The sequence below is a fragment of the Notamacropus eugenii genome, chromosome 2 (genome assembly GCF_028372415.1).
Source record: "Notamacropus eugenii isolate mMacEug1 chromosome 2, mMacEug1.pri_v2, whole genome shotgun sequence".
Taxonomy (NCBI): domain Eukaryota; kingdom Metazoa; phylum Chordata; class Mammalia; order Diprotodontia; family Macropodidae; genus Notamacropus; species Notamacropus eugenii.
The window spans coordinates 1554645-1570353 of record NC_092873.1 but is presented as its reverse complement, the minus strand read 5'-3'; the positions used below and the strand labels follow the sequence as shown (position 1 = coordinate 1570353).

The following is a 15709-nucleotide window of genomic DNA, read 5'->3' as shown; positions in this document are numbered from 1 at the left end:
TTTAAACTGAAGGCTGCTTTCTTCTCTGGGTCCTTGCTTAACCTCTCACCACCCCTACCTCCAGCTCTCCGTGTCAATTTCACCAAATTGTCTCTGCAGCTCTCCTCTGGAGATCCCAGATGGACTAAGGGCTGAGAAGTTTTGGGAAGAACATTTAAGAGAACATAAGCACAATGCAATAGTGTCTTTAAAAGCATGTTGTATGATGTATACATTTTGTAATTACCTTTTGTGTTATTGTTGTAGCAGCCATTTGTAAGACATTCCAGATAATTCCCCAACTCCTTGGCTGCGTCTAATCACTTTTCCTCCTTTTGGATGGTAAATCTTTCTACCTAAACAAAGCCCCTTCTTCATAGAAGAGGGAAAGAGCTATTAGACTGCCCTGCTGAGAGCCAAACATAACTCAAGAAAAAACTCCACCAAGGGAAACCTTAATGTTATATACCAAACACCAGCCAAACCAGAAAGGTTATTCCAGGAGGAGTTTGCCAAGAAAGAATGCTATTCAGGTTTTCACCTTTAAGGTGTCTTGGGGTGTTGTTTTCTTTGTTTTCCTTTTTCTGTCTTTTAAACATTTGCATCAGTAGCAAACAAGCAAATTACACAGACAAGACCTCTCTGAGACCAAATTGTCTGCCCTCTCATTCACTCGCAGAATGGATCATGTGCCTCCAAAGTTGGGGTGTCTACTACCCCTACTTCATCTTCTTTGAAAAATAACGGTTTTTTTGTGGGTTTTTTTTGGCCACTGATTAGCCAAGTGAAATTCATCTCATTACCCATTCCTGGGTCTGAAGCTCCTGCCTCTAAAAGTGCCATCTCATTGTGCTTTGTATCACTCATTGCTGGAGAAATCTTGAATAGCTTGAGTACAAGATTTTTTTTCAATTTTATATATATTATTTTTGATGTTTTATTTCTGTCAGGTGGGTAGCACCAGGACTACCCCCATACTGCCTCCACCATCATCTGGCTATGAGTGCTCTCTTCAGTCCATGCGTTGGCAGTGTGCTAACCTTTTAAAAAAAATTTTTTGGCGAGGTTTATGTGAGGTCTGTGTTAGGTTTGCATCTTACAGATTACTGGCTTAAATATACTTTCCTTTGGTGTGGTCTATTTTGGAGTCAATCTGGAGAAAGAGGAAACAATAGTGCAAGTGTTTTAATACTGAAAATTGAAAAAAATGTCTTTTGAAATAAAGAACCAGTCCCTCCACCCTCAAAAAAAAAAAGAAAATAACAATAACTACTAAGATTAAATAGATGGAGATTTGCAAAAATATTTAAAATGTCCAAATGAACAGAAAATTAGATAATAAAAAAGAACAAATAAAAAACAGAAATCCTCTGATTTATAAATGTGATTTGAAAACTTGACAAAACAGACCAGATGGCTACACATATAAATTTTATCAAATCTCTTTTGAAGAATTAATTCTGATATCGAATAAAATGTTTGAAAAAATAGGAAATTATTTTTCCAGATTCCACCTATGATGCAAACATGGTATTGACAATGAAATTGAGGAGATTCATAAGTAAACATCACAAAATTTTAACACCTCAAACTATTTTCAAAATTGATATAGAAATTTTTCTAAAACTCCAAAGCGAAATAGACAGTTATATAACGCAGCAAGCCAATGTTAACCAGCAAAAATAAAACGACACAGTATAAATTTGAGGAATGCTCTTTCACATGCTTTACAAGGCCTAAAAGAATAAGTCAACATTCTAACTAGACGGATCTATTCAACTTTAGCTATTATTTGTCAGAGGACAGACCTTTGTGCTCTTCCTTAACTAAGACTGCTACATATTTTTTTCTCCACCCTCATACTATCGATATTGAAACAGGACAATTTAGATGATGGAGCAATGCCAAATAATCGGCACACCCTAAAATTGGTGTGGATATAAACCTGTGGTAAAATAAATGTTAATTGTCCCACACTGTTCATCTTTGATATTTAATCTAACCCAAATTCTGCATTTTCGTTGTCTTACTTGATCCCAAACACAATGTAATCTTCAGTCTCTGTCAAAAACTGCACCATATTTTTTGAAGTATCACTTCCTGATGAGGAGGGCGAAGCTGGCGTATCGTTCTGGTCTACATCGAAAAGAGTTTGTTGGTTTTCTTCATTTAAGGTTGGGGACATCAGTTACTCCTCTAATGGGTTTTTTACAGTCTCCTGAATCAATGGTTCTGACAACTTTGTGTGCTCATTGTTGCTCTCTAATTCCCTTTTGGTTCTGCCTCAAATATCTGTAAGGGGTGTGAGGACTTTCTTTAAGGTATCTTTAGAAATTTTAAACATCACAAATTGCATGTGTGGATGTTCTGCTCTGCATTGTGCAGCCTTCCTCCAGTTCAGGATCACTGTTATCATTTCCTCAAGAAATTATTTCAGTTTTTGGGAAAAGAAAAAGCTTTGTTTTCATCTGAATTTTCTGGAAAGGTCTAATTAACTTCTATATTTTCTAAATCAGGCAGACAATCAATGAAGGGATTGTTTTTGCCTCCAATTCAGCTGTTTCTAATTCCTCAGCTCCATCTAGTTCAGCCTTCTCTGTAGTCAGAGGCTTTAATGTTGATTTTTCCTGTGCAGTTCTGGGGTCTGGGAGCTTTGTGCCTTTGCTTGAAAATCTGGTTCTGACTCCTTCTCCTGGCTTTCTCCTTGAGTTTCACTAGGTGCCTTACTTTTCACATGGGTGTCTTCAGAAAAGACTTCATCCCAGGCCTCAAAACGCTTCTGGACAAATTTCTGGATCATCTGCTGTGTGACTTCCTCAGCAGGGGACAAGGGGCCTACTTTTGCGCCTAGATCTGTGCTCACACCTTTGTCTGACAATGGAATCTCTCCTTTTTCCTCATTCTTTCTGTTTATTTTTCTCCAGGACTCTTTACTTAATCATGGCCAGTGCTCTCTTCAATCCTCTTCCTTTCTTTGGTTTCCCACTTCCCTCTTTCTTCCTTCTCAGCTTTACTCCCTCCCTGAGCCCAGGCTTGTTCACATGCTCTGTCCTTTGGAAAAACTGGCTTATGATCCAGGTAGCTTAAGACTTTAAGTCAAATGGTAACAGTTCTTATGTAGTGCAGAATTTTCTTAATCACCATGTTTCCCATTAAATTCATTACACACCAATCAAGTATGGCTTCCAAGACAGAGAGGATATCTGAGTCACTCAGCTTGTTTCAATGAATATTTATTAAGTGCTAACTCTTGGTCAGGTACTACATTAAATTCTGAGAATACCATTAAAAGTAAAAGAAAGATAGTTCTTGCTCTGAAGGAGATTGTATTTGCTTGGAAGAAGAAAACACATGGCAGGGAGCTGAAAAAGAGCATTGGAATAAAATATATCAAATAAAAATATCAGAGCATGATGGAGAAATTGTCAGTCAAGAGTGGAGACAGGAGAGTGGAAATGAGCAGAGCTGACCTGGCTCTTTGTCCAAATAGATGCTCCAGGAGAAAGTTACCAATTAAGAGAGGACCATGGAGGCACATATACATTTCAGGTTGATAAGATTCATGGGGAAAGTTAAAGAAATTAGAAGAATTAGGAGGGGAAATTGGAGAGGAGTGAAGTGAGAAAGAGAAACTATAAACAGACATGTAATGCACATTGATGGCAAAATTTTAAATTAGAGAGGCACAGACCAGAGCACAGCCTAACACAGGCAAGGAGAGGAGCTCAGCCCTGCACAGGCACAGAGCAGAGCATAGCCTAGCATAGGCTATGCCATGGCAAGGACAGGACTGGAGCAGGCTTCAAGGTGACACTCCACTGGCAGCAGCTGTGGGTCCCAGATTGCTGAACTCACAAACGCCAAAGATATCTTCAAAGATCAGTGAGAAACCCTTTCACTTTTCTCAGAAGGGAAAGCAGTCATATAGCCCCAACTCCAGGCAGTGGCAGCTTCCATTTTTGGAGATCTGGCCTAAAGCCCCTGAAAGAATTCAGGAGCTGATCTGGATGTCAGCACTGAGTGCCTGCCCTGAGGTGAGGAGGAGTGCTGACTTGGCGGAGAAGGTGGAGGTTTTGGAGAGGGAATCCCCCTCACAAACCAGAGCACATGTCAGGAGGGGAATAAACCCCTCTCCCTTGTCTGTGCAATCTTGGAGTAACTGAGAACTTACAGGTCCCAGAGATTATCCCCCTGTTGACAAAGAACTCAAAAGTCATGTTACTGGCCCAGGAAAATGCCTCCCAAAGGCAAAAAGAATAAGACAATGGAAGGTTACTTTCCTGGTGACCACGTATTTTCTTCCATCCCTTCGAATGGGGAGGAGCAATGCATACTATCAGGGGAAGACCTAAAAGTCAAGGCTTCTGCATCCAAAGCCTCCAAAATAAGTATATAATTATCTCAGGCCATTGAAGAGCTCAAAAAAGATTTTGAAAATCAAGTAAGAGAGGTAGAGGAAAAATTGGGAAGAGAAATGAGAGTGATGCAAGGAAATCATGAAAAGCAAGTCAACACCTTGGAGAACCAAAAAAAAAAATGCTGACGAAATTAACAACTTTAAAAATACACTAATACATATCGTCAAAGACGCCCAAAAATCCAATGAGAAGAAGAATGCTTTAACCACCACAATTATCCAAATGGGAAAGGAGGTTCTAAAGCTTAAAATACTCCTCTAAAAATTAGAATGGAGTAGATGGAAGCTGATGACTTTTTTTAGAAACCAAGAAATTACAAAGCAAATCACAAAAATGAAAAAGAAATAGAAGACAATGTGAACTATCTCATTGGAAAAAACAACTGAGCAGGAAAATAGATTCAGGAGAGACAACTTAAAAATTGTGGGACTACATGAAAGCTATGATCAAACAGAGTCTAGACATCATATTTCATGAAATTATCAAGGAAAACTGCCCTAATATTGTAGAACCAGAAGATAAAAGACATATTGAAATAGTCCACCTCCTGAAAAAAATGCCAAAAGAAAAACTCCTGGGAATATTTTAATCAAATTCCTTAGTTCCCAGGTCACGGAGAAAATATTGCAAGTAGACAGAAAGAAACAATTCCAGTATTGTGGAAATACAATAAGGATAACATGGGATCTTTCAGCTTCTATATTAAGGGATCAAAGGGCTTGGGATATGATATTCGAGAAGTCAAAGGAACTAGGACTGAAACCAAGAATCACCTACCCAGCAAAATTTAGTATAATACTTCAAGGGAAAAAATTGTCATCCAATAAAATTGAGGACTTTCACTTATTCTAGTTTAGAAAAGACCAGAGCTTAATAGAAAGTTTGACTTTCAAACACAACAATCAAGAGAAGCATGAAAATGTAAACTGTAAAGAAAATCATAAGGGACTTGCTAAAGCTGAACTGTTTCCATTCCTATATGGAAAGACAATATTTGTAACTCTTGAAACTTTTCTCAATATTTGGGCCGTCGGAGGGATTGTACACACACACACACACACACACACACACACACACACACACACACACACACACACATAGATGGCAGGCACAGAGTGAGTTCAATAGGAAAGAATGATATCTAAATAAAAAAATAAGGGATGAGAGAGGAATATATTTGGAGGAGAAAGGGAGAAATGAAATGGGACAAACTATCTCTCATAAAAGAAGTAAGGTAAAGATTTTTCATGGGAGGGGAAACGGGGAGAGGTGAAAGGGAAAAAGGAAGCTTACTCTCATCACATTTGTCTTTAGGAGGGGATAACATACACACTCAATTTGATATGAAAATCCATCTTACACTACAAGAAAGTAGAGGAGAAAGGGATAAGGTGAATGTGGGGGGATTATAGAAGGGATGGCAAATGAGAGGAGGGGTGTAGTTACAAGTAAACACTTCTGGGGAAGGAGAAAGTTAAAAGAGAGAATAGAATAAATTTGGGGCAGGATAGGATGGAGGGAAATAGATAGTCTTTCACAACATGACTATTATGCAAGTCTTTAGCAAAACTACACCTATATAGCCTGTATTGAACTGCTTGCCTTCTCAGTGGTGATGGGTGGGGAGGAAGGAAGGGAGAGAAGTTGGAACTGAAAGTTTTAGGAAAGAATGTTGAGAATTGTTTTTCATGTAACTGGGAAATAAGAGATATAGTTAATGGGGTATAAAAATCTGTCTTGCCCTACAACAAAAGAGAGAAGATGGGGATAAGGGAAGGGAGGATTGTGATAGAAGGGAGGGTAGATTGGGGGAAGGGGTAACCAGAATGCATGGTGTTTTGGGGTGGGGGAGGGGAGAGATGGGGAGAAAAGTTGAAACTCAAAATCTTGGGGAAATGAATGTTGGAAACTAAAAATAAATAAATAAATTAAAAAAAAAAAGAAATCAACTCAAGATCAGTATTAAACTTATATGCTACACCTGCCTTAATATATAAAGGAAAAGTTAATTGAAATACAAGAAGTCACAGCTAGTAAGATAATTTTAGGATCCTTAAAGCTAGTAAGACAATGATTTGAGGATCACTAACTCTCCAAACTGGACATACTTAAAAGAAAGAAAAACAAAATTGAAAATATAAAATTGAGAAATATATATGGACAGATTAACACAAAAACAGGCACAAAGAGAGGACGGGAGGAGAAACAGAGAGAGAGAGAGAGAGAGAGAGAGAGAGAGAGAGAGAGAGAGAGAGAGAGAGAGAGAGACAAAGAATTAAAGATCCTTTTGATATTACTTTCCAGAGGAGAGAAATGAATGGATATTTGTATTAGGAAATTCCTTTAGGCAATGGGTTAGTGATGGGATGAGGGAAAATTAGAATTGCCTGAACCCTGCTCACTACTCTACAATTATTAATGAAAAGACATGAAAATCGTAATTTTCTAGAGTTAAAAATACTTATTATGAGAAGCAATGTGATACAATAAATAAAGGAGAGTTCTCAGAGTAAGGAACATTTGGAATCAAGGTTGTATTTCAATACTTTTGACTGTGTGACCACAGGCATGTCACTTACTTAATCTCTCAGTGTCCAAGCTGCTCATTAAGATTTTAAATGAAAAAGTTAGTTGTCAACATGCTTTCATACAAAATCTTTCCTCACAAATACTTCCCTAACGCAATGAAATCACAGGTTTGGACAAAAACAAAGAAATGTGTTTTTTCAAGTGTAATGTTAAAAAAAAAAAGTCCCTTATTAACCCTTAGAAATGAGCAATCTTTCCCACATGTACTTTTAGGCTTACCTCTACATCTTAGTTATTCGTTATTCCTGGCCTATCTTGACCAACAACTGAAGAGAACTTTGACCCAGAAAAGGTCAATTGGAAAGTGCAAATGTAAAGAATTAAGATAAGGCGGCAATTAATGGAACAAGGTCCCAGAGGAGATGAGAGGTTAGAGGAACAGAAATAGTTAGAAGGGTTAGACTTAAAAATTAAAGCAATACTTCATCCTATAAAAAAGGAAGGGATGAAAAGATGATGAGTAAAGACAAGAAAAGTACCATTTTGATTCACCACATTAAGAGGAAAAATGTCATTAAACAAAGTTTGAAGTTGAGTGGAGCTGGAAAATCTGTAATCATCTGTAAAATGGGGATAATAATAATGGTGTCCCAGGGGGTTGCTGTGAAGATCAAATGAGCCAAAATGTACAAAGTAATTTGCAAATGTTAAAGCTCCATATAACTTCCAGCTATTGTGTGGGGCTAGGAAAACTTTTCCTTACAACCTCAATCGTTTATTGGTTTTCCACATTATTCTTTCCTGGAAGTAACTGTTTTCTCTGAGGCTATTTTATTAATTCAGTATTATTATTGCTTTTTTTGTTCCTGTTTCCCAAACAGAGCAGCAGCATTCCATGCACCAAAGTTGAATTGGTAAAAAAAGAGGATTCATTTTTAGATTCCCATATATGTGCTCAAAACCATTACCATCCTTAATGCATCTCAAAAGAAAAGTTATTATTTTGAACATATTTTGGTAGCCTTTTACAGGGTATACCATAATTTGATCATGAAGACTTAACCTAGGTAGTTAGGTTGTGCAGTACCATAGCACTAGACTTGGACCCAAGATGACCTGAGGTGAAATTCTGCCTCAGGCACTTACCAGCTCTATAATCCTGGGCAAATCATTTACCATTTGATTTCCCAGGTTCCTCAAGGATAAATTGGAGATAATAGTAATACTTCACTAGGCTGTCCTCAGGCTCAAATTCAAACCTATATGTGTGTGTATGCATGTATTTATATACATATATGTGTGTACATGTGTATATATTTTAAAGTATTAAATTCTATTATCTATAATTATTGTTATTATTAGTTTAGAAGTGAAAAGCTCAGCTTGATTATTGGATAAGTCAAAATTATATCCCAAGTTATTTAGGCCTATTTGTGTCATTAAAAAACCCTCTAAAGGGTGGCACCTTAGTTTGAATGGAGGACAAGCACCTTACTGATCTGGTAGTTTGTCATACAGTGTCATCATAACAATTTGGATTTTTAGGATCTTCTTTATACAAATTCTGAGTCTCTAATGACCTTAAAGTGGTTCTTTGATTTATAATTCCTGTATATTTCGATATTAAACAGTACAATGAGCATTGTAGGCAATCGCTGATATATTTACTAAGCAAAAAGAGTAATGTGTTCAACAGTCTCTTGTTCTTTCTAAATGACAAGACCCATAATGGCATGTGACAAGTTCTGTATTGTGAGGGGCTCTCTGGACCTGGGCCCCCCTGAGAGGATAGGAGACGCCCAAGGGTCTGGACCTGCTGACGTGGCTTTGCCACGGTGGCACTGCTGACGCGGCATCGCCACCTCAGCACTGGGGCGGCTCTGTGCTGGGCTGGGCTCCGCCCTCAGGGAGGAACTGGGGAGGGGCTTACCCGGAATAGGAGGGCGAGTTCTGGGGGATATAAGGCACAACACGGAAGGGGACGGGGGGACTTCTGGCTGACTATCATGTAATAAAGGTGCTCTTATCCACCTCCGGAGTTCTGCCTGATAATTTCTCCCCCTGATCCCCAAGGGGGGAGCCAGAGACGTCTGAAGACCCCTGGGCAGGGTAAGTTGGTGCGGTGATCAGGGTTCCGCCCCTGACACTGTATGAGGAACCAGTAGGTCATCTAACACAGATGATACAAGGAATGGTGCACTGGTAAATGTTTAATAACCAGGATTCTCCCAAAAAGTGTAAAGTGTCCTCCTTTTCAGTTTTTAATCTGAATTATTAACATTTTCTCCATAATTTTGTGAAGCCTAGAGAAACAAAAAAGCAGTAAGGCAAGCCCTGAGGTTTTTTTAGTTTGTTGATATCAGAGGTATAAGTGCTCACACTGAAAATTTAGCAATCATCATACTAACAATTTAACAATTTGAACTCATTCCTGCACACTCCTGGATGGATACAAACAAAGAGACCAAGATACCTGCTATCATCTATTTTGCAAGGAAAATTGAGTGTATGAGCTTTCTTTTTATAAAAATAAAGTCTCTTATTGATAGTTTTTGTTTTGAATCTACCTATATATCCCATACCATATTCCTGTTTTTTTTTAAAAAAACTTTTTATTAAAAGGAGAGAAAAAATATTGTTACAATACATTTATATATCTAAAAATAATCTGATTTACATAAAATGTTCCATACCTGTGGAATCTCTGCCCCCCAAAATAAATGAAAAACACCTATCTATTTCAACTGTCTATCTCCTTTGGTGCCAAGCTCCCTTTTTATTATTTTTATTTCTTATTATTTTGTAACATTGATTTTCTCTTCTTTTGTGTTTTTTCCCAATTATATTTTTATAGTCATGTTCATTTTTTTTCTGGCTCTTTTTATTTTCTTTTGCATTAGTTCATTGAAGTCTTTCCAGGTTTCCATGTATTCATAATAATCGTTACTTCATACTGCCATCATATAGTAACTAGTTATTATGCCACAATATGCCAATAAATTCATGTACTACATACTCAGTCATTCCCCAGTAGATGAAAATCTACTTTGTTTCCAGTGACATGCTATGATAAAAAATGCTGTTATAAACATTTTGGTGAATATGGGGACTTTCATTTTATCAATGCTTTCTTAATTAGAGGTTTGTTTGTTTGTTTTTTCTATGCCACTAGCACTGAATACTATCAAAAATTATAAGCATAGTACGAATTTCAACAATGTACAACACTTCTAGAAAATGCGAACTATTGATGAAACAGGACTAGACATAATAACATTCATGAAATGATACCCAGCATGCAACTGACAGATTAGTCTATGCTACGTACATATTTCTACATATTAAGAATTCCGCTGCATGACTGAACATATGAGAACATATTCCATAAGTATTATCATACAACATGGAAAAATAATCCAACTCTTTACTTTTATCTATTCCCCCGATCACTCCACTTCACTATAACCAAGTCCAAGCACACTTTGATTTGTATTGCATAATTTATATTAGATACTACACTCAACAAAATTAATTGATAAAAATTTACTTTGTACTTTATTATTTCACATGAAAAATGCTGAAAAAGGAAATTTCTATGATTAATTTACTTACACATGCTTATCACTAATAAAATGAATAAAGTTCAAAATCATATTGTTATATTTTAATGAGGAAACTACCCAAGTACAGTATATTTTTCTAAGAAGTGCCATGCCAACAAAGCTTAGCAAGTCCATGTAAGTTCTAGCAATTTCCTATTTTCATCATTTATAAATATGAGAGTTAACATTTTAAAAAAAAACTAACTTTTTTATCGTATGGAGGACATTACAAGCATTTCAGAACTAATATTTGCTTTATTCAATCTCATGTAGGTCTCATATTTTGTTGTTTCATAATGTAGGTACAGATGAGTAGGGGGTATACATTGTGATAAACTTATTAATCTAAAAATATTTCAGGTAAATATCAGAAGAGAGGATATATCTTTGCATCATAAAGATTATACAGTACGACAAAGCTGAACTTTTGCTGGATGTGTAAATAGAACTGCAAAAATTACATGATCACATAGGTTTATAAAAAAAGCTGTTTACAAAAAAATTCCATTCCTATTTAAAACACACACACATGCACACACACAAATAAATGAAATGTCCTTAGCAATTTAAATAGTATGTGACTCAAGCAGAGTCAGCATCATCAGTAATGAAAATTAATTAGAGTTTTCTCCAATAAGATCAAGGATGAAAAAACGATCAACAATTCTCTTGGATACAGGGCTAGAAATGCTATTTATAGCAACAAAACAAAATAAATAAAGCAAAGCAGTGAAAAAATAACTTTTTTCAGTTTGATGGCTTACTTAGATAATTCTAGAGAATCAAATAAAATCAATCAAAATAACGTTAGTGGAGTTACAGTACTTAAAAATTAATACACAAATAAATCAGTATTTCACTATATTGACAACAAAATCCAGGGGAAAAATAGAGGAATTACATTTGAAACAATGACTGGATATATAAAATACTTAGGAGTCACTTTGAAAGAATAAATACAAGCATTATGTGAATACATTTACAAAACAAGGTTTACAGAAAAAAGAGAAACATAAATAGATATTTATGAAGTGTTTTTGCTTCAAGTCAGGCAATACAATAAAAATATCAATACTATCTAAAATGATTTTATTAGGGTGCTACACCACTCACATTACCTAAGAATTACTTTATAGAACTAGAAAACAAAATAGCAAATCTTACTGCTTAGATACCATTATTAGGCTTATTCCTCAAAGAGATTGAACAAAAACAAAATGTCTTATGCATTAAAAAAATGAAAGTTCTTTTTAATATAAAGGAAAAGATACAAAAAGTAATGTAACCTGGAAATATAATCTGGAAATTAAAGTAAAGTAAGTGGTAAGAGGAAAAAATGTAAATTGGAAAAAAGCTGAACAAATTATGGTTTATGAATTTTATGAGATACTATTTTGTTGTGATAAATGAAGACATGGTTTTAGAGAAACCTGGGAACACGTACAAGAACTGAAGTAAATTCAACAGAAGCAAAATAATTTTTATTTTAATTTCAATATAGCAAAAATGAACAATTGAGAAAGACAAGAATTTTGATTGATGAATTCAGACGACTGATGAAAGAAAACACATCTTTTGGACATGAACACTGTGCGTATATACTTTGCTTGATGACATTACTGTATTCTTTCAAATTATTTTAGTATTTTTTTCTCTAATTATATGTAAAAACATTTTTAACTTTAAGTTTTAAAATTCAGAGTTTCATATTCTCTCCCTTTTCTCCCCTCTATTGAGAAGGCAAGCAATTTCATGTGTGTTATACCTGTTAAATATATTTCCATATTTAGCGTGTTGTAAAATAAAACCTAGAACAAGAAAAATCCCAAGAAAAGTAAAATTAAAAAGAGTATGCTTCAATCTACATTCAGGATCCATCAGTTCTTTCTTTGGGGATAGATAGCGTTGTTCACCATAAATCCCTCAGAGTTGTCTTCGGTCATTGTATTGCTGAGAATACATAAATTATTCACAGTTCTTACAATATTTATGTTATTGTGTACAATACTCTCTCGGTTCTTTTCATTTTACTTTCCAACAATTCATGTCAATGTTTTTTTTAAATTTATTTATTTAACATTCATTTTCACAAAATTTTGGATTTCAAATTTTTTCCCCATTTCTCCCCTCCCCCACCCCAAAACGCCGAGCATTCTAATTAACCCTGTCATCAATCTGCCCTCTCTTCTAACATCCCTCTCTTCCCTTGTCCCCATCTTCTCTTTTGTCCTGTAGGGCCAGATAACATTCTATACCCCATTATCTGTATTTCTTATTTACTAGTAGTAAGAACAATACTCGACAGTTGTTGCTAAAACGGACTTCCAACTTCTCTTCATCCCTCCCTCCTCACCCATTCCCTTTGGAAAGCAAGCAATTCAATATAGGCCATATCTGTGTAGTTTTGTAAATGACTTCCATAATAGTTGTGTTGTGTCAGACTAACTATATTTCCCTCCATCCTATCCTGACCCCCATTGCTTCTGTTCTCTCTTTGGATCTTGTCCCTCCCCAAGTGTTGACTTCAAATTGCTCCCTTCTCCCACTGCCCTCCCTTCCATCATCCCAACCCACCCTGCTTATCCCCTTCTCCCCCACTTTCCTGTATTATAAGATAGGTTCTCATACCAAAATGAGTATGCATTTTATTCCTTCCTTTAGTGGAATGTGATGAGAGTAAACTTCATGTTTTTCTCTCCCCTCCCCTCTTTTTCCCTCCACTAATAAGTCTTTTGTTTGCTTCTTTTGTGAGAGATAATTTGCCCCATTCCATTTCTCCCTTTCTCCTCCCAATATATTTCTCTCTCACCGCTTAATTAATTTTTTAAAGATATGATCCCATCCTATTCAATTCACTCTGTATTCTGTGTGTGTGTGTGCGTGTGTGTGTGTAATCCCACCAACTACTCAGATACTGAAAAGTTTCAAAATTTAGAAATATTTTCTTTCCATGTAGCAATGTAAGCAGTTCAACTTTAGTAAGTCCCTTATGACTTCTCTTTGCTGTTTACCTTTTCATGTTTCTCTTCATTCTTGTGTTTAAAGGTCAAATTTTCTTTTCAGCTCTGGTCTTTTCATCAAGAATACTTGAAAGTCCTCTATTTCTTCGAAAAACCATTTTTTCCCCTGAAGTATTATACTCAGTTTTGCTGGGTAGGTGATTCTTGATTTTAGTCCTAGTTCCTTTGACTTCTGGAAGATCATATTCCACGCCCTTCGATCCTTTAATGTAGAAGCTGCTAGATCTTGTGTTATCCTGATTGTATTTCCACAATACTTGACTTGTTTCTTTCTACCTGGTTTCAATATTTTCTCCTAGACTAGGGAACTCTGGAATTTCGACACAATGTTCCTAGGAGTTTCTCTTTTTGGATCTCTTTCAGGTGGTAATTGGTGGATTCCTTGAACACTTATTTTTCCCTCTGGTTCTAGAATATCAGGGCAGTTTTCCTTGATAATTTCATGAAAGATGATGTCTAGGCTCTTTTTTTGATCATGGATTTCAGGTAGTCCCATAATTTTTAAATTGTCTCTCCTGGATCTATTTTCCAGGTCAGTTGTTTTTCCAGTGAGATATTTCACATCATCTTCCATTTTTTATTCTTTTGGTTTTGTTTTGTGATTTCTTTGTTCCTCATAAAGTCAGCCTCCATCTGTTCCATTCTAATTTTTAAATAACTATTTTCTTCAGTGAGCTTTTGGACCTTCTTTTTCATATGGCTAATTCTGCTTTTTAAAACATTCTTCTCCTCATTGGCTTTTTAAACCTCTTTTGCCACTTGAGTTAGTCTATTTTCCAAGGTGTTATTTTCTTCAGTATTTTTTGGGGTCTCCTTTAGCAAGGTGTTGAGCTGCTTTTCATGTTTTTCTTGCATCTCTCTCATTTCTCTTCCCAGCTTTTCCTCCACCTCTCTAACTTGATTTTCAAAATCCTTCTTGAGCTCTTCCATGGCCTGAGCCCACTGAATATTTATTTTGGATGTTTGGGATACAGAAGCCTTGACTTCTACGTCTTTCCCTTATGGTAAGCATTGCTCTTCCTCATCGGCAAGGATGGGAGGAGATATCTGTTCACCAAAAAAGTAACCTTCTATGGTCTTATTTTTTTTCCCTTTTTTGAGCGTTTTCCCAACCAGTTACTTGACTTTTGGGTCCTTTGTCAAGAGTAGGGTATACTCTGGGAACCTGTGAGATCTCAGTTCCTACCAGGTGGCACAATCAAGTGTGTACTGGTCTGGAGACCGAGAGGGCTTTTTGTGCCCAGACTTAGAAGATACCTCTCCACAGTCACTTGGCTTCCAGTTCCCAAGTCAGCACTGGGGGCTGATTTTCAGGTAAGTTGGATGGTCAGGGCTGCCATTCCATATGAGACAAAGACCAGCTCGACCAGGTCATCCACCCAGGGCTGAGGTAAGACTCAGTTCTTCAGTGCCTCCAGGGGTTTTTGCGCTCCAACAATGGAGCATTTCGTACGGGCTGCTGTGCAGGCTCTGTGGCTGCTGCCTGCTGCCGAAGCTATGGGGAGGCCCTTCTCCCTTCCTGGCCAGCTGATAAAACTCCGTCACTGACCATGGCTGCGAGTGGAGATTCTGCCCCCGAGGTGCCCTCTTCCCAGGGTTTCATCACGCTGCACCGCTCGACCAAGGCTAGGTTGGACTTCATGCTCAGCTCTGAGTCTGGCACAACCGACATTTCCGTGGGCCTTTCAGATCATCGTGGGCTGAAAATCTCCTCCACTCTGTTGTTCTCCACTTCTACTCCAAAATTTGTTGAGTATCCCTCTCTACAGGTATTTCATGGGCTGTGGGGAGGACCCTATGCAAGTGTGTCTTTCTAATCCTCCATCTTGTCTCTGCCCCCATGTAAGTGTTTCTAATTTATTTCACCCATTCTCTAATTGACAGACGTCCTATGAATTTCCAGTTTTTGTTTTTATATTGTGGACACCACAAAAAACCTTCTATAAATATTTTTTATACATATAGGACCTATTACTTAAAAACCATCTGGGATATAGACCTAGAATTGGTATTATTGGGTCAAATGGCCATAGCCATGCTTTTATAGTCCTTTCGGACTAGTTCCAAATTTTTCTTCAAAACGGTTGGATCAGATCACAACTCCATCAACAATGCATTTATGTTTTAATTTTCCTATGCACCCTCCAGTATTTCTCATTTT

General features: G+C 36.8%; 1 pseudogene; it reads right to left on the bottom strand.

The window, feature by feature from the left end:
* Positions 1-1972: 1972 nt before the first annotated feature.
* Positions 1973-15220, bottom strand: LOC140522039 (dynein axonemal assembly factor 1-like; annotated as a pseudogene).
* Positions 15221-15709: the final 489 nt, after the last annotated feature.